Raw genomic sequence first — 23,272 nt, forward strand, 5'->3', positions numbered from 1 at the left:
GAGTGCCCCATGATGTTATTATATATATGGTAGAAGTAAGTTAACTTGGCAGATTTGAAGACCTGAGCATTATCAGTGATAATTTTGAAGAGAAAACCAAAGCGAGATAATATATTCTCCTCCATAAATTTGACTACCACTGAATCCGTAGCATTTTTGGCTGGGATGACCTCTACCCACTTGGTGAAATAGTCAGTGGTTGTTAATATCCACTCATCTTGGTCACTGAACGGTGGGTTTATTTCTCCTATGAAGTCCAGTCCCCACTGTCTAAAAGGTTCATCCACATGCACTAGAATCAAAGGGAGAGGAGAAATATTTTGTCTCTCAGCAAACACTTGGAATTTTTGGCATGACTCGACCTAGGAATGAACATTTTCGAACAGCGTAGGCCAACAAAATCCTACCTTGAGGATTTTATGTGTTGTGGTCTTCTAGCTGCAGTGACATCCATAAAATCCTCCGTGAAAATATTCAATCACCTTCTGGGTTTCACCCTCCACCAAGCATAACAACAATACCCCCACTGAGTCCGTCCAATAGAGTAGGCCATTGGATATGATATATTTATGTGCTTGCAATCTCAGACTTCGGTATTTGGATTTATCCAACCCCAACGGCCACCTTAGGAATAAGAGGTAATGAAAAATGTTCTTCTACCAGGGTGATCCCTCGTATTGGGCATAGATCTTCTGCTCAGATGTTGTAATCCTACTCTGGTGATCCTCTAGTCTACCTTCCTCCATGATCAAGCTTATCCCTAGATCTTAGCAATTGGATTCAAATAAAACCTTGGCCAACTACTGGCCTTTTATAAGCTTGGTAGGCTTTATGTCTATCTCATATTCTTGTATTTTTGCTATCCACCTACCCCTCTTTCCTTCGTTGTCTCCTTGCATGAGGATGTCCTTAACTACTGTCATCGGGACAAATGCTGGGATTTCCGATTGTAGCACATACATACGAAATTCTTACAAATCCTTGACTAGTCCATAGGCTTGATTCTACAAAATGTTATATTTCATCTCAACATCCCTCAGAACTTGACTAAAGAAGGCAATGGGTTGTTCATAACCATGTTTATTCTTTTGTAGTAGGATTTCGGCAATAGTATGCAGGGAAGCAAACGAGAAGATGTAGAAAGGCGTTGAATAGTCGGGGTTGATCAGTACCGGGGCTTCAGCCAAAGCTTATTTAATTCTAATCAAAGAATCTCAGGGGGCAGGGCTCCACTTTACTTCATTTTCTTTGTTAAGCATGTCTGTAATACCCTTGACTATCTCTACATAGTTGGGTATGAATCTCCTCAACAAATTTATTCTCCCCAAAAAGGCTTGGACCTATTTTTTATTTCTAGGCTTGGAAATATGGTTGATGGCATTGACTCATTCAGGATCGATATTTATTCCTTCCTGCGCTGCTATGTGTCCTAGTAGCTTCCCCTCATTTAGGGTGAACTAATATTTCTTAGGATTCAGAAAGACCATACCTCTTGCATTTCTCAAAGGTGAGCTTTAAGTGGAGGATGTGTTCTTCATCAGTCTTAGAAAAGACTATGATTTCGTCCAAGTAGACCACCACAAATTTTCCTTGCTCCCCTATGAAATATATATCCATAGCTCTCTAAAATGTGGCCCCTACATTTATCAGTGTGAAAGGCATGCAAGCATACATTAATGTCCCACAAGGTGGTGAAAGAAGTCTTTTCTTGATCCTCAGGGTGGACTGCCACTTATTTGTATCTGGATAACCCATCCATCATGGACATTCTGGATGAGCCAACCACCTTATGCAATATATTATCCATCTTGGGCAATGGGTAGTTGTCTTTCAACAACACCCTGTTTAGATTCTGCAAATCTACACATAGCCTTATCTTTCCTTTCTTTTTCCAGACAGGGACCAAATTAGCTACCCACTCAGAGTATCTTAAAGGTACTATGATCTTTGCCTGTAGCATCTTCCTTATGTCCTTTTCAATGGAGGGGAGTAAGAGTGGATTTATCTGTCTGAGTTTTTGCTTGCGTGGTTTTATTCCACTTTTCAAGGAAATCTTATGTTGTATGATGTTAGTATCAAATTCTTTCAAATATTCATAAGACCAAAAAAGAACATATTTGTAAATTTTGAATAGATTTAAGTACCTTTGTTTGTATTGCAAGGGGATTCCTTTTGACATCCTAATCATCTGGGGTTCCTCCTTTGAGCCAATGTTGTAGTCTTCTACTTGATCGTTTATCTCCGGGGCCATTGGTTGGGAGACTATGTCATCCTTATTAAAAATCATTTCTAGTGGGACTAGTCCATGAGGGATAGTATTCCCTTTTTATTGCAAAACTTTGTGCCCAACCACTGTGTCTTTCCACGAAGTGGCTTCTTGATCTACTTCTTCTTCTTCTTGATCAATGGTGGAGTGGGTGAACTCCCCAACAACTTCTATGAATATTTTCACCTACTCATCATCCTCGAATACCTACCAGTGCTTGACATTATCAAGTATTGAGGGTCTGTATCTGACTTCTACCTCATATTTGAGGAGCAGATTTTGAGGGGGCCTGAAACTACTTGTAGCTACAGCAAGGGAGTCAACCATTTTGTTTCCTTCCCTAGGAAGAAATTGGATATTAAAGGCCAGGAAGAAATTATCAATTAGATCCCACACTTCATTCTAGTACGTCCTCAGTCTGGGGTGTTTGGCCTAGCACTGATTTCTAATCTTCCTTACGACCAGCTCAGAGTCTCCATAGACTGTTAGGCATTAAATATTCATATTTTTTGCCATTTATAACCCAAGGAGAAATTCTTCATACTATGCCACATTTTTGGTCACCTCAAACTCTAGCTTGAATGAGAGGGGTATCAAGCTACCCTCCGGAGATACCAACAATATTCTAGCTCCATTTCCCTCTTTTTAGTTTGCTTCGTCGAATTACAATTTCCATACTTCATTTTCATTCATGTGTTGGTGCTCTAGTTTCCTTGTTATGTGTACTGATGTTTCCTCTAAGAAGGTCTCAACTTATTCTAGGAATAGGCATGATAGGTCACTTTCTTTCCCATGCACTGGGGAATTTTCTGAGCCTTTAGCTGGGTTCACAATTTTTACAAACATGGATTCTCTATACAACCTCCTTTTCTCACCTCAAAAAGTGGGAATAGTGGCATAAGTTACATCTAGCTTGATAGATCCCCCCACCTTGGAACCCCAAGATCTAGATAAGAGCATGCCGAACTAAGGAGGAATATCGATGACCACTTTTCCCATTACCACACTCTTCACAGGGATCTGAGCCAAGTTTACCACCAGATCCTTTATCATCCCTAAGCACTTGACTCTCTTGGAGTCAAAGGAGTACAGGTCCTTGTATGGTATGGTGATCTCGAAGCCCAGTTGTTCCATCAATGATAATGGCATGAGGTTGTGTGAGGCTCTGGAATCCAACATGAAAGTGTGCAGTAGGAGGTCATGGATTACTAGGGTCATGTAGAAAGGTGAAGTAGAAGGATCCAACTCTTCCACATGTGGCCCAAAACCAATCATTGGCCTCTCCTCTTAGAGGTTTAAACTATCATGGGTTGGTGCTAAGGTAGAGGGATGCATGAATTGAGAGACTTGAGATTTATAAGTAGGCTACTTTAGAAGCTCAGTCAGAGGAACAAGAATTTTCACCTTTTCAAGCTCCTTCTAGAGATTGAATGTGGGTTGGAATTTTTCTATACCTCCTGGCTTTGTTCCTTCTTCCTTACCACTGGTAGTTTTCAACAGAACATGTGCCTTCTTTTCTATGTGTCCCTTTGAACTGTTGCCTTCCTTATTAGAGGAGACTTTTATCTTGGAAGGGTCAGGATGTAGCTTACCTTTCCCTTTATTTAGTACTGGGGGGAAATCTTGGGAAGAAGTTTCCTCTTGTTGTTCTAGTTCTCTTGACCTCTTCTTTGAATATCTTAGATCATACTTATGTTGTGGCTTTGCTTGCATGAAATCTATAAACTGTTTGCAATAATAATCTATATCTTCCTCATATGTTGTTGCCTCTCTATCATGATTGGCCTCCTAGTGAGCCACATTCCCATGTTCTTCTTCGGAGAAAGTAGAATACAAATTTCCCTGCATCTCCTGTGTATCCGACGATTGTTCATCAAGATCCTCTTCTAAATATAGAGGATGAGGGATCTGATCGATTTGTTTCTTTCTTTCCCTCGGAAGTATTGGCAATGAAGGCCTTCTATACTATAGGTTATAACCCTAGTTTTTGACTTGAAAATTCTATTTGGATAGGCTCTTGTTATCAATTTCAAGCTTTCCAACCTTCTATGATAAACTCCTGCTAAGGTGAAATTTGCTTCCACCTCAATTGCATCGATTTGGAGTTGATCTAGAGTGAGATACTCCCTTTCCCTCAGAGTAAAGCCAAAATCAGATTCAAGGCTCCCAAAAAAACTACTCAAGTAACAACTCGAGGAGGCTTTATCTTAGCCAACAGATTATTGTACTTCTTATTGAACCTTTTTATAAATTCTGAGATATCCTCTTTTGGCTTCTTATTTATGGCGTTAAACTCAATGAGGAGGCACTCATGATTTCTATTTTCACCCCATTTCTATGTGAAAGAGTTTTCAAGTTACTCCTAGGTAGTGATGTAGGCATTGGGTAGGGTTTTGAACCATTTTCTGGCCTTTTCATCAAGGGATTGTAAAAAAGTCTCATGACCACATCCAGTTGTTCCATGTTTAGGTTCTCAGCAAAGGCACATAAGGTTTCGATGTGTCTCTGTGTTGTGTTATCATCTTCCCCATTGAACCTAGGCATATGCTTTAGGTATTCTTGGGGCATGGCACTTAGGGGATGATGTAAATGAAGAGGGGCATATTTATCTAGCAAGAAACCTGGAAGAGCGATCTAGATTAATGGAGGGGGATTGAGATTCACCTGAGGAACTTGAGTCAAAACCACAGTGGTTGGAGTAGCTAAACTGGTAGTAGGGTATGTCAGTGTCTTAGGAGTAAGTCGTGAGTAGTGAGCAACAATGGGCTGAGAGCTAGATGATGAGACTGCAAAGGCTAATGAGATGGTAGCATAGGCAGGGGGATTTTTCTCTTTCCAGACTTTCCTGAAAATTAATTTTTCTGGGTCAAATACAAATAGGGATTTCTGTTGAGATGTATCTGAGTGAGTGTGAGGCCTTTCAATATCCGGGGTGATAAATGATAACTGGGGTTGTGGTGTCGCCAAGGTGATGTGGATTAAATCAAAATATATTTCACTCACCTACAAAAAGAGTGATCAACTTGTCGTATCCTAGGGGAAAAATCCTTCAATATGTTCCCCGGAAACAATGCCAAAAGATGTTGTAGCTCCTAGAGACAACCTTGGATTGCTTACAAGGTCAGTGCCTAGGCACATCTAAAATTGCAGTGTCTCAAATGATTCTCAATAATAGGGAGACCTCACATATAGTTCATATATACATATAAAAGATAATACGTTGGTTCATTCATCTAAAGGAGTAAGACATGGATTTCAGGTATTTCGTCACATGTACAAATCGCATAAATATATGCATGAAACCGTGGAGGCCGAGTAGTTCAAGGACTTACAAATTAATAATATTTTGTGGAGAAAATGAGAGAGGATAAGGAGAGAAAAAAACTCATCACATAGATCATAAAGCTTCAAGGATTCTAGATTTAACACATAGAGCTAGAGGCATTAATACTTTCTATACTTATTTGAGTTATAGGTAGATATAATGGATGAAAGAGGGACTGAATGCTATGATTCATGTAGCACAGATTTAAAGATATAATTTCAGTAATCCATATAGGCACATGCATTAATAATGTCGATACAAATGAATCTGTGAGGAAGTTACAGGCATATGTATTAACATATCGATACAAATGAATCTGTAAGGGAGTTAGAAATATTTCTAGCAGCTATGATTGCATGAATTCAGAGAAGAAACATGAACATAATGGGTTTTAATAGAGGAATAACATATTGTAATACTGAAGGGGGAATCACCACCATTTCCTTGATATTCTGAAATACTTCTATTACAAAGCCATACTGTCTGAAAATAACATGTGGTGTTTTGTTTTATAATTTTTAAACCTTTGTTAAGTATTGATTCCCCCTATTTATTTGGAGAGGGGAACATGGACATTCATTACAACAAAAATATCTTTGGCCAAGTCTCAGCTATTAGGTTGACTAGTTGTCTCAGCCAGGAATGGCTCAGTGGCCCAAAACAGTTATAGAATTAAATTCCTTATTGAAGGGAAGCACATTGCAGGATAATAAATAATTAAACCATCAGACGGAAACGTAAATGAAATATCTCTATGGCCATCCCTGTGATTTCCTCTGCTTCAGGTTGCAGTTCGCTCTTTGTATGGCCTCCTATGTTTCTTTAACCGAATCTTGTCGCTTCTGCATTTATTGCTTGAACTAATGATTCTTTAAATATGGGAGTGGGCACCACCAGTTTCCTGCAACAGTACTAAAGTAGGAGACCCTGGGGCAGTACTTCATTTTCCCTCTGTATGGGACACCATGCCTGATAATTAAATCCTCCCGAGCTATTGAGTCCCTTTTCACTCCTGTCAGCATAGACCCTGATTCCATGTCACAATGGCCTTTCTAGATCAGCCCATGTCGGGTTTTAATGCACCACTTGTTTTCTTAAAAGCCACAGTTGTCAACCCATCATGCCTTTAAATCTCTACAAAACACTATCGGCACCTTGATATGCTTGATAATGCACTCACGGTGTAATATGAAGGACTTTGTTGTGATGGCCCTTCTCACTATAACCTTATGAAACAGGCGATTTTCATCCTCCCTTGGCTCCTTATGAATTATCCCCTTTTACTTCATGTGACGAGGGCTAGAACCATGTGCTTAGCCCTAAGGCACTAGAGCCTTTAGACTCTTGTCCGGGTCCTTTTTCCTTTGTTACCTGAAATCCCACATACCAACAATTTATGATTTTTTCCCTTTATATTTCCTCTTGACCCCTACGATTACTGATCTGCGGGATCGGGCCCACCTGGTGTCTCACAATTGAAATATGGGAGAGATAGAGATATTCACCTTTTTCATAACATAGGCTAACTGTCTAGATGCAAAGTCTTCATAAGATATGAAAAATAAAATATTGCATCCAGAAGGATCCCCCACATATTGCAATCGCAAGCTTGGAGGGACTATGGTGGAGGAGGGCCTTGAATTGTGCAATCACCAATTGTGGGGTTTATGATGTCATCAATGCCACATGGAACTTCTTGAGTGGTGACATGTGTCACCCAGAAATGACCCCCATAGGACCCCTGAAAAAGCCGAATATGTGTGCAACGTTTCCTTTGTACTTCCATGTCATCTCCATACTGCCATGTCACGCTAACATCAGCTGCCCTGTGGATTCTTAGGACCAATAGGACTCTACCACGTGGCCCCCAGGCAGAGAGAGAAAAGGGCCCATCCTCCCTTGGTTTTTCTGTGAATTCCTTTGTTAAATAGAATCGTCCCCTCCCAACGCTTTGACACTAAAGCCCAAATTCTTGGTGATTTTGCGCTATCGGCCAATTTCACCCCCGCAAATCCTTAAGAATGGCCCTTTGGACCCTCTAATTGCCAATTTGCCGGTATTGTGGGGTTGAAATATTGTGGGATTGCGAGACCTACTGGACTGCGATATGGCAAGACTGTGGGACTACGGGACCTGCTGGACTGCGAGATTGCGGGATGCAGGATTACGGGAATGTAGGATTGTGAGATGTAGGGCTACCCACTACCAATTGCGATGAACTCCTGGGGCCTACCGATCATTGATAATTCTGGTGCCGCTAATATGCCCGATAATCCTATGGACCGGACTTGCCAATATTTGATTTGCGATATCGTCAATTGGCCGATTGCAATTTTTTATGTCTTACTCTTTGGTGTTGCTTCAATAAGCATCAATTTGTGATTTGCAATGAGCTCGACCCTTAGCCATTTCTCCTTTGTTTTGTGGCCTTGAAAGGGGTATCTTTATTCTGTTCTAGCTTCTAATCCAAGAGTCCATTTTCGGACTTTTATATACCGTTGTAAAACTTGTTCAAAGCACTATGAAATGGAGAGGGTCCAATTTGGCCTTGAGCACTTTTGTAGACTGGAAGATGGCTTCAAAATTCACTGCTCTTTGGAAACTTTGATCAACTGAAAACTCATAATGCAGTGAGTGACAACATGGGGGAGCTGAAAATTTTATTTGTCAAAATCTCGTTACTTCAGGCTATGAAGGACGTACAAATTTATGTGAAAACAATTAAATAAAATTTCTCTAAGAAACCTAGAAGAAAACTAAAGGATCCACTCACTATTCACGTTATGGGAAAATTCTCAGACATAATGTTGGGGAAGCCTATGCCTATTAAATACGGGGATCTAGGGAACCGAATTCCAACAGTACAGATTCATGGGGTTGACATCCCAAATGTATTGGTAGAATTGTGTGCATAAATTAATGTTATAACCTCTGCAACTGTGATTACCTTGGATCTGCAGAACCTTAAACCAACTCCCACCGTCTTAGAATTGGTAGATCAATCTACTATAAGACCGGTAGGGAATCTAGAAGATATAACTATTTCATTAGACTCATTGCAATACCTTATCAATATTTTGGTTTTACATACTATTCTAGCAGCTGCAACACCCTCCAAAATTTTGACCCGCATCCAATTTCGAAGCGTCCTTTGAGAGTTTTACTTGATGTGTACACGCAATTGGGTTCACCCCATGAGCTCGTGTGAGTCTTCGCACCCACCTTCCTTGCTCATTCACCAGACAAATTTTTCATGTTGATGTAAATATTATGCATGCAACCATGTTCTACTCATACACAAGGTCTTCGCTTCGTGTGTATATGTTGTGTTCTCTATGTAAACATTCGTTGCACTCACACACGTAGTCATATACATTGTCGTGCAAGCATCATCGCAGTCATCCAATGATTAATCACAAGCGTCGCGCCTGTCACTCACACTATCGATTAGTCATATTGATCATGTGTATCTAGATGGTTTGAGTCATCTCGTCATCAAGTCATGTAAGTGTGTGCTTGCAAGTATGTGTATCCACCAATTCACTCGCTGACACACTTAGTCGTTTTGTTGAATTTCTAATGACCAGATTCCCCTCTGACAGTCAAACTTTCACCCTGCCATCGACTCAATCAAATATCACCAAAACACCGCAGAAGCACCAAGCAAGCCATTTCAAGTTGTCGTGCCCACAAGCTAATCAATCAACCTTCCTACTGGTCAACCGGAGAATTTGACCCGGCAGTCAGCTCGGGACTGATTCCCTCAAAAATTGCACAGAGGCTACAGACCTTACCTGCTCCACTGACTGAGAAAATTGTGCAAATATGACAGATAGACACCCGGTGCCCATCCTTGTCTCCCTCCGAAAATTGTGTAGTTTTTCCAGCCAGCCCACCAGTCATTCGGTCGGCTGCTCACCCGGAAATATGCGCAAATTTCATGAGTAAGCCCTCTGTTTCCCAGTAGTCCGCTCAGCTCAGAAAATGGGCAGAGGTGATCAGCAAGCCAACCTTCCATCATCAGTGCAGTTTTTCCCTCCAGCAACTGACTGCTAGTTCCCTCTAGGAATTGTGCATTTTTTGCTACCAAGGTCCCAGCAGCAAGCTACCAGTTCCCTCCAGTAATTACATAGTTTTTGCTGCCAAGGTCCCAACAGCTAGCTGCCAGTTCCCTCCAGGAATTGCACAGCTTTTTCCGCCAAGGTCCCAACAACTAGTTGTCAATTCCCTCCAGGAATTGCACAGTTTTGGCTGCCAGGCTTTTGCTGCCCGCTCCTTCCAAAAATTGCATAGATTTTATCTACCAAGCCTTCCTGCAGCCGAGAGTTCTCCTCCCAAAAATTGCGCAATTTTTTTCACCAACTGAGCCAGACTCCATGGATAGTCATTATCGATCCGGATTTCCCGTCCCCATCTCCCTGTGACTTCTGCGTAGTTTTCACCAGCAGTGACCAGAGCCTCCATCCCAGCTCGAAGCTTGCGACCTTGTCTTCTCTCCCAGTCACCTGCATCCGAAACGATCATGCATCATGGTAGACTAGGAGTTTTACGGAATTGATGTCGCCTCATCATGAGTGATTGTAGATACAGGTACACAAACAAACATGGCACGACAATACATGGTATTCACAAAGGGAGCACATGCAGAAAGACATGTTCGCTAACGGATGAAAAAATGATGCATGCAAATAGAAGTGCTCGCGAACGAACGATCATGCAAAGATGTGTTCACAGACGGATGAATGGATGAACATGCGAGGATGTGTGTTACATAGCATTTTGTCACTATCCCTATACTCCCCATTCCTTGACCCTGGAGAACCTCTACAATGAACCCTACATGCTTTCTCTTCATGAAGAAACTCCCACTGTTTCCCTCTTCATGAGCAGAACAATTCCCTTTTGCACCATTTCCCCAAAATCTTTTGTTTTTCCCAGTTTACAAGACCAATGCTAATGACCTTTGTCCTCCTTGCACCGATATGTAGGGATGAACACTATCCCTAGTGCCGACCGGAGTGACTGAGCTTTGTTCCAATCACGTCGATCCTCTTATGGAAAGTTTTTTAAATAAGGAGCCGAAGCTTCCAACTCTAGAAGCTTCGTAACGAAAGTCTGGTAAATGGTTTGGCCTGGTGGGGTCGAGGATGTTAGTTTGGGCTCCTTTTCAAAAATTTCATCGTCATATTGCTAGACTATGACTTTTCTTCAAACCTCTGTTTTGAAGAAAATTCGACATTTCATCTTTTGTAATAAATTGCCATGTAAATTTCAAAATGTTCAGTTCTTGGATATTTCAGATGCAACCCTGGTCATCCTTTTCCGAAACTCAATGCCATCATCCCTGCAAAAAATTGACAAAAGTTTCATCATTTCAGCCAAAAATCAAAGAGGAAACAAGAAGAACAGAGTTGTATTAAAATGAAAAAAGTGCCAAAACTAAAACATAAGAAAGTGGGTTTTTGAGAAACAAAAATCAAACCCATCACTGTATAAGATATTTTCATTGTTTGAAACACCCATTGGTATGCCAAGAGGTCAATTGAAGTCGACTTAAGTTTTGGAGGAGCGAAATTTGTGTTGAAAGCTGGGACTGTGCATTGGAATGTTGCGCGGCGCATTGGGAGGTAGTCGCAGCGCACCGGGAAGTCGCGGTGCATAGAGCCATTGTTCGTTGTGTTAATTTGAATGGGCACGGCACATACAGCCTACGCGGCGCACTGGGTTGTGCACGCGGTGCACAAGGCCGACAAGTGAAATTTCATCGTTGCTTCCGAATTTGTTCCAATCAACTCAATCTTCTATGATCCAAGTAAGTGTGTGAGCCTTTTCCATTGCTATTAAACAGTGTTTGTTGTGATTTGGAGGGAAGATTTGAAAGTTTAAAGTTTGAAAATATAAACCCTATATTTGTATCAAAATCTGCTCCTTTGGGTTTTGAAATTGGTGTTTTGAAATTGTGATTTTGGTGCCAAGTCTCCTTTCCCACCTGTGATCCTTTCCCTTTCATAATTCTATCATTATAGTCAATCCCTATGCCCTAACCTCCCAAACTACTCATATCCCTGCTTCTCATTTTCCCTATCCTAAATCCTACCATTCCCTATCATTTTCCCTCTCCCATATCATTTGTAGCAAATTCCCAACCCCACATCCCTAAACACAGTCAAGTGACTGTTATCACATTTCAAATTTCACTTGACAAACTCCACCATCCACTATACCCACTGTCCATATTTATCACAGTCCCTCATTTCCCTGTGGCACATTTGGCATTGAAAACAAAACACCTATTTTTCATTTTCAAACCAAACCAAAGACATACTTGACATACACCTTTGCAGCGCCATGAAAGACACCGATTCATCATATGAACAAGACAGTGATTCTACCACAGAGCTTCATGCATCGAGGAGGCCTCTTAAGGGTGGCAAACATGTCAGAGAAGAGCCTACCTCTTTGACTGAACTGCAAGCCTGCCCACTTGCCATGGCATGTTTCCAACAACAGTCATGTTTTCAGTATTGCGAAATGATTGCTCAGATTCAACATCATTAGGAGTTGGCTTGGTTATTTGTTTTGCATTTACATGATGGTCAGGTAACTCTTGCTGGTGTAAATTTCACCTTGACACTAGAGACCATTTCTCAAGCAACAGGAATACCGAATGTAGGCGAGGAGTGGAACAAAAGAATGCAGGTGGAAAGAGTACATTATGAACGATATATCAGGCCTAGCTATGTGAGACAGCTCGGCAAGTGTTCCCTTTCCGGTGAGACTCATTAGCAGATACTTCAGTTGTGAGGGCCGCTTCTCATGCCTCTATACATACCATATCAGATTGTTGATGCATTTTATGAGAGTGAATATGATGAACATTCCATATTTCATGTGCCGAAACATCGAGAAGATGATTACTCTTGTGCAGAAGAAGACTCCTGAACAGCAGTACAACAACATTTATCACTATGCGCTCATCAAGATCATTGTTGTGCATCAGCTTGGTTTGCAGGGTATCACATGGGAAGACTTCATTTCTCATGAGTCTTTCATAGTTTCAGCAGCTCATCAAGAGGTTGTCCATCATACAAGTGAACCTTCATATCAACATGGAGGTCGGGAGGTAGAGACTACTAGTGTGCCAACATATGTCACCTATCAGAGAGGCACGAGGGGATTGTTTGCAGCAATCCGACGAGTACTATCTCCATCTAGGGTGGAAGGGGTCTCGTTGCCATCATCAGCAGCATAGGTACAGGTACAGGATAGAGGAAACAAGCCTATGCTGGATGTGGGCCCTTCAGGAGGCCAAGACACTGATTTCATCCTCATCGATGATGATGTGAGCTCTCCTAGCTCAAAGCTAAGGGAGATTATTCAGGAGCAGAAGGCCTAGATAGATGTATTGACCGACAAGTTGCAAAGAGATCAATGGGTCATAAAATATTTGGAGCAGTGAAACAAACAATTGGAGGATCAGCATACAAGCATGGAGTTACAAAACATTCGGCAAAACCACCAAGCTGCCCAAAGGAGGAGGATACAGTTCACTTCATTGGAGCAGGAGATAGAGGCTGATCGAGAGACTTGGCTCGAGAGGGTCAACATTCATCTTGAGAAGCTGTTGGCAAAGGAAAACAAGGACAAGGACATGCTCAGGCACATGAAAAATCATTATTGGGCACGAACTCATGTTTGCAAAGCAAGGATCAAAATCCTGAAGGCAAGACTAAGGAGAGCAATAAAACGACGCAAAAGGCATGATAGGCTCCAAATCTTGGCTAAAGCTTCTTTTTCTGAGCATGATACTCAATGATAGACCTTCAGTCCAAATTTCAGCAAATTTGGAGAAAATTTTGTCAATTTTGAATTTCTTGGCTTCAAAACAGATTTTCCTGCCCAACGCGTAGCGCCACTTGGCGCGCGCTTATAATTGGGAGATCCTTTGGAGGAAAACTTTGCATTTCTGATTTTTTTATGAAAATTTATTCATGCTCATGGATTACCTAAGGATTTCATCAAGTTATGGGTTGCCTAAAGGGTCAAAAACACCCTAAAAATGACCTCTCTGCCACCTTTTGCACCCACAGGAAGCCGTCTTGGGAGATTGAATTTTTGGAGGGTCAAATGACATCCAAATCCATAAATTCCACTTGTTTTGGAAAGTAGACAGGCAGGGATTTCCAACGAGCTATCATGAGCTCAATTTGGACTTCGGGAAGTGCCTCAAAATCAGCTCCAAATTTGTGCTACGCATACAGATTTTGGGCGTGGCGCATAGAGAATTTTGGCCTGTTTTTCACTCAGCAGCTCAGAATTTCGCCCAGTTTTGACCAGTTTTACTTTTTTATGTAACTCTTGATCTACCTTGATGTAATTTCATGAACATGATGTAATTTTGGCACATATTTACTTGTTTTAGTAGATTCATTCACTAAAAAGTGAAAAACAACTAAATGAATCAGTTTCCTAACATATAGAGGCAAGTTGTTTCATTGCCTATTTTTCAGTTCCTTGTTTAGATATGGTTGAAACAGCTCCTAGAATGATGAGCTCGACCCCTAGAGGCATGGGAATGAGTTAAGCTTGCCTATATCATGTAATTTCTCAGTCATTTTCAGGGTTGGACACTTGGGATTGCTTGGCACTCCATTGTACATCTGATTTCTGCATTTTTGGCAAAGGAAAGACTAGGGTTTTGCAGCACTTGTTGGGATCCTTGTGGCCTTATGTTTTGATGGTTTTTCCCTTCATGTAATTGTGAGTTCATTGATGTTTTATGTATGCCATTTCCCTTCTCTTTTCTTCTGAAATTAAACAAATTGAGTGACAAAGGTAGAATTCATGAGTTTGTTGTGCTATGCCTTAAACTTTGTTTAGTTTTACATGTTTTCATGATTCTTGCAGCCTCTTGCCCTCTTCAGCTCCTCAGTGGTCTTTTATATCCATTCATTTAATCTAAAGCATCAAAACTACTGCCTACCTTGCCCCAACTGGAACTCTACAAAAATTTGGCCTCATCCCCGGACCCAAATTTGCCTTTCCCTTTTTCCAACAAAACTCCCAAAAAATCAAATCAAATCCTTGCACTTCATACCTAGCCTAAGATTAGTTGTTAAATCAGTCATCTCAAGCCCCATATGATTATCTTTTGCTGAGATTAACCCGGAGAGAGCCCTCTCCTGTCCTCGTATGGCTAGCTACGAGGCTGAGCGTGGTTTGATGTGGACTTAGAATCTTACCTTTTTAGCCTGAGGTAAATCTAGGCTCTAACACTAACATGTGCTCTTGATAAATAGGTGAGGAATAAAGTGACACATCTCATCAGCTACAAAGTGGTTGTCAAGGGTTGCTATCTTCCAACAGGAAGAAGATGAATATGAGAAAAGCTCTCCTAGGGGTGCCTACTTTTGGTGGGTGACATCTGGCTCCAACTGGGACATGATCTCAACATAGAGTGTTTGATCCATGTACTCAAATGGGGAGTTCATGACAACTCCAATAGTCTTCTGGAATGCAGCCTTGTATCTTATACATCACCAAACAACTATTTGAAGCATGTGCATTAGGCATACTTGTGTGACCCATGTTTTTCATCAAATAAAAAATCCATACAGAAAAGTAAATATATTCTAAGATGAAATGCTAATCTATCATGCAACCTAGTCTAGCATGAAAACATAATATGATGATCATAGCTATGAAAAATGATATGCAATGCATCCTACACTAATATGTACAACATGTAATGTCATGTATCCAGGAAAGGGGTGATAAGGCTTGCCTTAACCAGTGATGGCCAAAGATCACCATCTAAATTAGCTGCATAGTAATTTCCAACACCAACCTTCCCATGGATCTTGACTAGAAGAGGGTGATCACCCACCAAAACCATTTCTCCCATTTAGGGCTACTTCTTAGTTTTGGGGACTCATTATTTCTTAGGTTTTGGTGGTTTTAAGGAGGGCCTTTGTTAATTTGGCAGTTCAATGAAAAATTCCAATCGTGGGATTATATTCCTTTTTTCAAGAGGACCAACTTTGACTATTGAAGCCCACATTTACACAAAAGGTCGGGTCATCCCAAAAGAGAAATTGGACACCCACGGATGGCTATAAATACAAGTCAAATGACCCTAATTTGGACATCATCATGATCATTCTTATTTCTTTGGTTTGTCTCACACAGATTTTAGGTGGTGCTATCACTTAGAGAAAACCTTGGCTGCAGGAAAAACTCTAAGGTAACCTCCAACCAATATTTTGGATTAAAAGCTATCCCTTTCAATCCGAAGGGAGATCCCTTCTATAACTCAATCAAAATGACTGATTATGTATTCATCACATTGACTAGATCATATGTAGAGTGAGGTGTTTTTAAAAAAATGAGTTTGGTTGGAAAATAAAGACAATCGATTAGGCGATGGATTTAGGCACATGAAATAAAAAATATCTACAAGATGTTGGTTATATGGCCAATGATTGGAAAAGGAAAGGTAGGAAAAAAAAATTAGAAATTAATTTATCATTGTAGCTGAAAGTTGAAGGAAGGAAATAATCCACTACAGTTGGGCATACAAGATGAATCCAAAAGCAGCTTTAGAGGACAAGGGTGATAAATAGATCACTACCATTGAAATAGAGTAGTGAATAATTCTGATTCATTTGTCTCTACTCAAATAAAATAAAAAAAATCACATAGAAGAAAAAACATACATGAAATTGATGGCACAAGAATCTTTGCATCAAAGAATAAGTATGTATGATCTTACAGTCTCAATTAATAAAAATATGAAGAATACAAAGCCCATTAGTCTTCAGAACCCAACCTCTGTTACATTACATAGCCTTGCTTTATAAGAAAATTACAAACTCTAACAAGTTTCTCCTTCATACTTAATTACAAACTGTTAAAAATAAAAGAGATAAAATACATTTCTCAAATACATGCACATAAACAGCTTTCAAATCCTATCTACATCTAAATATCATGTTGTGTATGGAGTCATAGCTGGAGATAAGGATCACCAAGTCGAATTTGATGAGGTGGCATTCAAGTCAACAACTGTCCATGAGCTTTTCTCTCACGAATTCATGAAAAATAGGGTCCAGTGATCCCTTCGAAACTCCAAAACTGTGATAGATGTTAGAAAACTAAGAGAGGTTTTTTTTAATGGGTCTGTTATGGAAAAAACCACTTTCGGTTTTGAAAAAATCGTTCTCATTTGTTTGGAAAGCGTACCCAAAATTACTTTGTTGTACAAGAAAAACAGAGTTTTAACTGCCCATTTTTTACAAAAATGTGTTGCTACTCCCGTTCTCAGTGCATTTTCCTTTTTTTATTTTCAAACACATGATAATGCTAACACTCCCATTGTCAGTGCTTCAACATTGTTTATTACAAATCGATATTGACACTCTCATTGTCAGTGCTTTAACATTTCTTTTTACAAATTGATGTTGACACTGAAATTGTTAGCGCTTTTAAAAACTAGCAACTAAAATTGTGATAATAGGTGGTTCACGGATATTGGTTCGTACAGGTCTGAAATTGCAAGGTATAAATCTCGCACGTGAGATATAGGGTTTTGCTTTCTAGTATCAGGGATGACATGAGGAGTTTTTGGTCACAAACGTAGGCACGCAAGCTCATGCATGTGGTTGGAGGGCTTCAACTGCACGCACATACACTCTTTACGTGTGGTTGGAAACTAGGGTTTGGGTTTTGCAGTTGGCCGAATATTTTTTCAATTGACTGTAGAGCTCGCCAGATGACCACAGATAGTGACATTTGATCATAGGTTTCTGAAGTAGTGTTTTGACTATTAGCATTGTTGGGTTTATCTCATTGATGTTGTTTAGTTGATTTTATTGAATTATTAACATTGTTTGGTTTATCTCATGGATGTTGTTTAGCTGATTTTGTTGAATTATTAGCATTGTTTGGTTTATCTCATGGATGGTGTTAGTTGATTTTTCCCTAGTCTCTTACCAACCCTGGTATCTCTATGTATCAATTTTTTTCTTCCATTGTTCCTTTATGTTCTGCTACTTTTATGATGATGTTGTTCTTTCTATATAATTGCATATATAATTATTCAATAATGTTGTAAGATTGAATAATGATATGATATTATGGGTTGAATTTAGTATGCAAATGAAGAAATTAAATTATCAAAGAAAAGAACAATATATCCCTAAGAAAAATTTAACAACCTTTTCAAGAGAAATATAACTTGGGGAGGGGGAATATCAATGGGCTTAGATGGATTACCTAAGAGTCTAGTCTTTGGTTTTTAGTTAGGATATGGGAAGAGATCGAAATAATCAACATGAACAGGGAGTTGGGGCTGCCTATATAGGATGAATGAGGTTATGTTGATGGTGTTGGATACCGCCAACATATAGGGGGTCTCCCTGATGTGAAGTATCAATTAGACCTCACGTCGTTGGAGTAGGGTCCAAGGTAGCACCCCAGGAAAAATTATTTTGGACCTTATATTAGGTTGGGCAGACCTACCTATGGTTTTGTGCATGATTCTCGCACATGGTTTTGGACGCGATGGTTTTCGGTCCATGGTATTGGATGCTTCAACATGTATAAATATGTATTGTAACATTGAAAGGAACATAATGAAAAATCAAGCTAGTAGCCCCGGTTTTGGGATCCATGGTATATGTGTTTTATGTGTTATGCTCTCGTATTGTTTATTTTCTATGTTTTAGAATTTGTATGCAGGTAATTTCTGTACGGGGTTAAAACCTACATTTGGTATCAGCGTTGTTTTGGCTTCAAGGGGATGCCTTTGTTGCTAAGGGGTTTCGCTCGGGCCTGTGGTAGACCTCGTTCAATGGGAGATCTGCAGGATCGATTCTGGTGGTGAAAGAATATGGCGAGCAATGGAAAGATAGAGATCGAGAAATTTAATGGTCAAAGTTTTGAGTTGTGGAAACTCAAGATGGAGGATCTGTTGGTGGATAAAGATCAGTGGATCGCGGTAGATCCGGGTACTAAACCAATGAGAGTGTCTGATGAAGAATGGAAGAAGTTGGATCGAAAGGCAAAGAGCACAATACGATTGTGTGTCTCAGATTCAGTATTACTGAATGTATCAGGGGAAGCTACGGCAAAGGCTTTGTGGGACAAGTTAGGGACTTTGTACCAATCTAAGTCTCTAGTGAATAAATTGTTCCTATGGAAAAAGTTGTATAACCTGAGGATGAAAGATGGAGACTCGATGACAAATAATCTGAATGCGTTTAATACTATGGTAAGTTAGTTATCGTTTGTTGATATCAAAATTTCAGATGAAGATAAGTGCATTATTTTGTTGTGTTCTCTACCAGATTCGTTGGATAGTCTAGTTATTGCAATAGGTAGCAATGCAACTACCTTGCAGTTTGATGAAATAGTCTCATCCTTGCTAGCAGAGGAGATGAGATGGAAAAATATGGAGAGCCAGAATGGTGATGCCTTGTCTGTACAAGGATGGTCCCAGAATTAAAAAAAAAAACAAGTCATCGAGTGGGAGATCTAAATGTAGAGGGAGATCTAAATCTCCAAGAAAACCTATAAAGGTGGTGTGCTGGAAATGCGGAAAGGGAGGGCACTACAAAAGGGACTATAAATCTAAAGCTCCTGACAAAGGAAAGGGATCTGATGATGCTCCTTCTGCAGAGGTGAAAACCACCTCAGATGAAGGTGGGGATGTGTACTTGGCTTCTTCAAGTACACATGTAGATCATGAGGCATGGTTGATTGACTCAGGTGCATCCTTTCACTTCACTCCCCATAGAGAGTGGTTCTGCGAGTACGAGAAATATGATGGTGGTGATGTCTTCTTAGGGGATGATAGGAAGGCTAGAATCGTTGGTCACGGAAAATTAAAGTTGAAGTTGCAAGGTGGACGGGTTAGAACACTTCTGGGTGTTCTGCATATTCCTGCATTGGCCAGAAATCTGATTTCTGTAAGTAAGCTGGATGATGCAGGTGTAAAAATAGTGTTCGAGAAGGATACCTGTAAGATGGTTCAGAGAGCACTGGTATTGATGCAGAGAGTTCAGATTGGAACTCTGTACAAGCTGCAAGGTAGCACTACTGTTGATGGGTGAAACAGTTCTGTGGTTCCTGAAAGTGGAGCAGAAAATCTAGTGGTCTCTGGAGAGAAGACCATGCTGTGGCATCAAAGGCTTGGACATATTGGAGAGAAGGGCCTTTGAATACTTATTGGTAAAGGTATGGTAGAAGGTATGAGTAATAGCTCTCTGGATTTTGATTTTTGTGAAAATTGTGTATATGGGAAGCAGAATCGGGTGAGTTTCCCCCCTAGTGGTAAGAGGGCGAAACAGATATTAGAGCTTGTGCACAGTGATGTGTTTGGACCTGTGAAGGTTCCATCACTGGGTAAGTTTGTGTACTATGTATCATTTATAGATGACTTCTCAAGGAATACATGGATATATTTCCTTCAGAAGAAATCTGAAGTCTTTGACAGATTTAAAGAATTTAAGGCTCTGGTGGAAAACCAGACAGAGAAGAGGATAAAGGTGTTGAGGACAGATAACGATGGAGAGTTTTGCAGTAAGTAATTTGAAGAATTATGTAAGAAATGTGGTATAGCATGGCAGAAGACTACTCCATATACACCTCAGCAAAATGGATTTTCAAAAAGAATGAACAAGACATTGATGGAAAGGGCAAGAAGCATGCTCAGTGGTGCCGAGTTAGGACAGGAATTCTGGGCAAAGACAGTGGAGACATCATGTTACCTAGTCAACAGATCACCTTCATCAGCGTTGGAGGATAAGACTCCACAAGAGGTATGGACTGGTAAGAAACCCTCTCTTTCACCTCTGAGGGTATTTGGATGTGATGCATATGTACATGTTCCAAAGGAGAAATGAACCAAGTTGGATAGTAAATCTGAAAAGTGCATATTTATTGGTATAAAGATGGTTTAAAGGGTTATAAGCTTTGGAACCCAGTAACAAGGAAGGTTCTGTACAGCCGAGATGTGGTTTTCAGAGAGGTGAAAGATGTTATTAAACATGAAGTCCAACCAAAGGAACCTGAGAAGATAGAGTTCGAGCTAAAGGAGGAAGAATCAGACTCTACAACAGAGGAGGAATCAGAAGATGAAGAGCCACAAACTCCGGGTGTGAGAAGATTAGTTCGAGAAAAAAGTCAGCCAGAAAGGTATATTCCATCTGCTTTCTGTTAAAATTTTGTTTTATCTATCACTGATTATGATCCCAGAACTGTGAAGGAAGCAGTAGATTCAGAGGATGGAAAACTCTAGAAAGAGGCCATGGTTGATGAAATGGCATCTTTGCACAAAAATGAGGCTTGGGATCTGGTGGAGTTGCCAAGTGGAAGGAAACCCATTGGCAGCAAATGGGTGTTCAAGAAGAAGACAAATGCAGAAGGCAATGTGGAGAAATACAAAGCTTGGTTGGTAGCAAAAGGTTATTCTCAGGTGCCAGGAATTGATTTTGGTGATATTTTTTCTCCTGTTGGCAAGGTAACTTCTATTAGACTACTTTTATCTATTGTTGCTGCTTTTGATTTTGAGCTAGAACAAATGGATGTGAAGACAACATTTCTTCACGGGGATCTGGAAGAGGAGATCTACATGAAGCAACCTGAAGGTTTTGCGATGAAGGGTAAGAAAGAAATAGTATGCAAGTTAAAGAAGTCTTTGTATGGGTTAAAACAGTCACCAAGGATGTGGTATCAGAAATTTGATACATTTATACAGGGACTTGGCTTCACTAAAAGCAAAGCAGATCACTGTGTGTATTTTAAATTAATTGTGACCATGTTATTTATTTGGTCTTGTATGTGGATGATATGTTGCTGGTTGGAAATGACAAAGAAATTATCCAGGATTTGAAGACCCATTTGTCCTCCAAATTTGATATGAAAGATCTTGTTGCTGCAAACTATATTTTGGGCATGGAAATTAAAAGAGATAGGACAAAGAGGAAGCTCTGGTTAAACCAGAGGAAGTATGTCGAGACAATATTGCAGAGGTTTAATATGAAGAATAGTAAACCAGTGAAGGTTCCTATTCCTGTAGGTGTAAAGTTATCAGTTGAACAGTGTCCCAAGACACAAGAAGAGGAAGAGGATATGTCCTGTTTTCCATATACAAGTGCATTCAGTAGCCTGATGTATGTGATGGTTTGTACTAGACCAGACATTTCACATGCAATGGGAGTATTGAGTAGGTCTAAGTCAAAACCAGGGAAGGAGCATTGGATAGCAGTGAAGCGGGTTTTCAGGTATTTGCATGGCACTAGTGATTATGGTTTGTGCTACCAAGGAAGACCAGGATTGGATAGAGTTTTGGATATCCGTGGCTTTGTTGATGCAGACTGGGCTGGAGATTTGGAGAAGAGAAGGTCTACAAGTGGGTATGTGTTTAACCTATTTGGAGGTGCAGTCAGTTGGATGAGTAAGAAACAATCTGTAGTGGCACTATCGACTACATAGGCAGAATACATGGCAGCCACTCATGCAAGCAAGGAAGCAATTTGGTCGCAGAGATTGTGTTCAAGTATGGGGTTAGTACAAGGATCTATAAGGATAGACTGTGATAGCCAAAGTGAAATTTTCTTGGCAAAGAACCTTGCTTACCATTCAATGACAAAGCACATTGATGTTCAGTATCACTTTGTGAGGGATATGATAGAAGACAAAAAGGTGTTGCTAGTAAAGGTGGACACTTTGAAGAATACTGCAGATGAATTGACAAAATCTGTGAGCTCTGATAAGTTCTCTTGGTGTAGAGAAACAATGGGCATTGCAGGGCTGGATAAATGACTAAGCTCTCGTGTGACCCCCTGTGGAAAGAAAACAACAAGTGGGAGAATGTTGGGTTGTGTTATTCTTTCCACAACTAGCCCACGTAGTGAACCAAGGGGTTAGAGGGGGGGCAGAGCCCCCCCTTCGTTGTGTCGATTACGCAGCGGGGGGATCACAGGGGGGGCGGCAGCCCCCCCTGTCCAAGGGGTTTAAGGGGGGCGGGTAGCCCCCCTCTATGAGGTCCGGGGCAACACCCCAGGAAAAAAAAATTTGGACCCTATATTAGGTTAGGTGGACCTACCTATGGTTTTCTGCATGATTTTCGCACATGGTTTTGGGCGCAATGGTTTTCAGTCCATGGTTTTGGATGCAATGGTTTTCGGTCGATGGTATTGGATGCTTCAGCATGTATAAATATGTATTGTAACATTGAAAGGAACACAATGAAAAATCAAGCTGGTAGTCCCGGTTTTGGGATCCAGGGGAAAATATCTATGTATATGTGTTTTATGTGTTATGCTCTCGCATTGTTTATTTTTTATGTTTTAGAATTCGTATGCAGGTAATTTTTGTACGGGGTTAAAACCTATAGTTGGACCAGCCACCATAACACAAAGGTTCATCTTGGTTTCAATGGATAACATAAGTTATTATATACATAAACCTTGAACAAGCAAGTTGACATTATAAAATATCGATTACAATGTGTAAAAGGAGACCTTCACGAGTGGAATACCTTCCAGTAGTCGAACATTAAGTTGTTTCTTGCTTCTCAAAAGAATATTTTTCTCTCCTATGCAAAGTATAGAATCCAAGACTATCTCTCCAAACATTAAACCTCCAAAACCCATTTGCTTGAGTTATGAGGTTGCATT

Source organism: Pinus tabuliformis, chromosome 9, assembly GCF_031772625.1.
Source record: "Pinus tabuliformis cultivar Carrire ecotype Pingquan chromosome 9, CPIR1, whole genome shotgun sequence".
NCBI classification, from domain to species: domain Eukaryota; kingdom Viridiplantae; phylum Streptophyta; class Pinopsida; order Pinales; family Pinaceae; genus Pinus; species Pinus tabuliformis.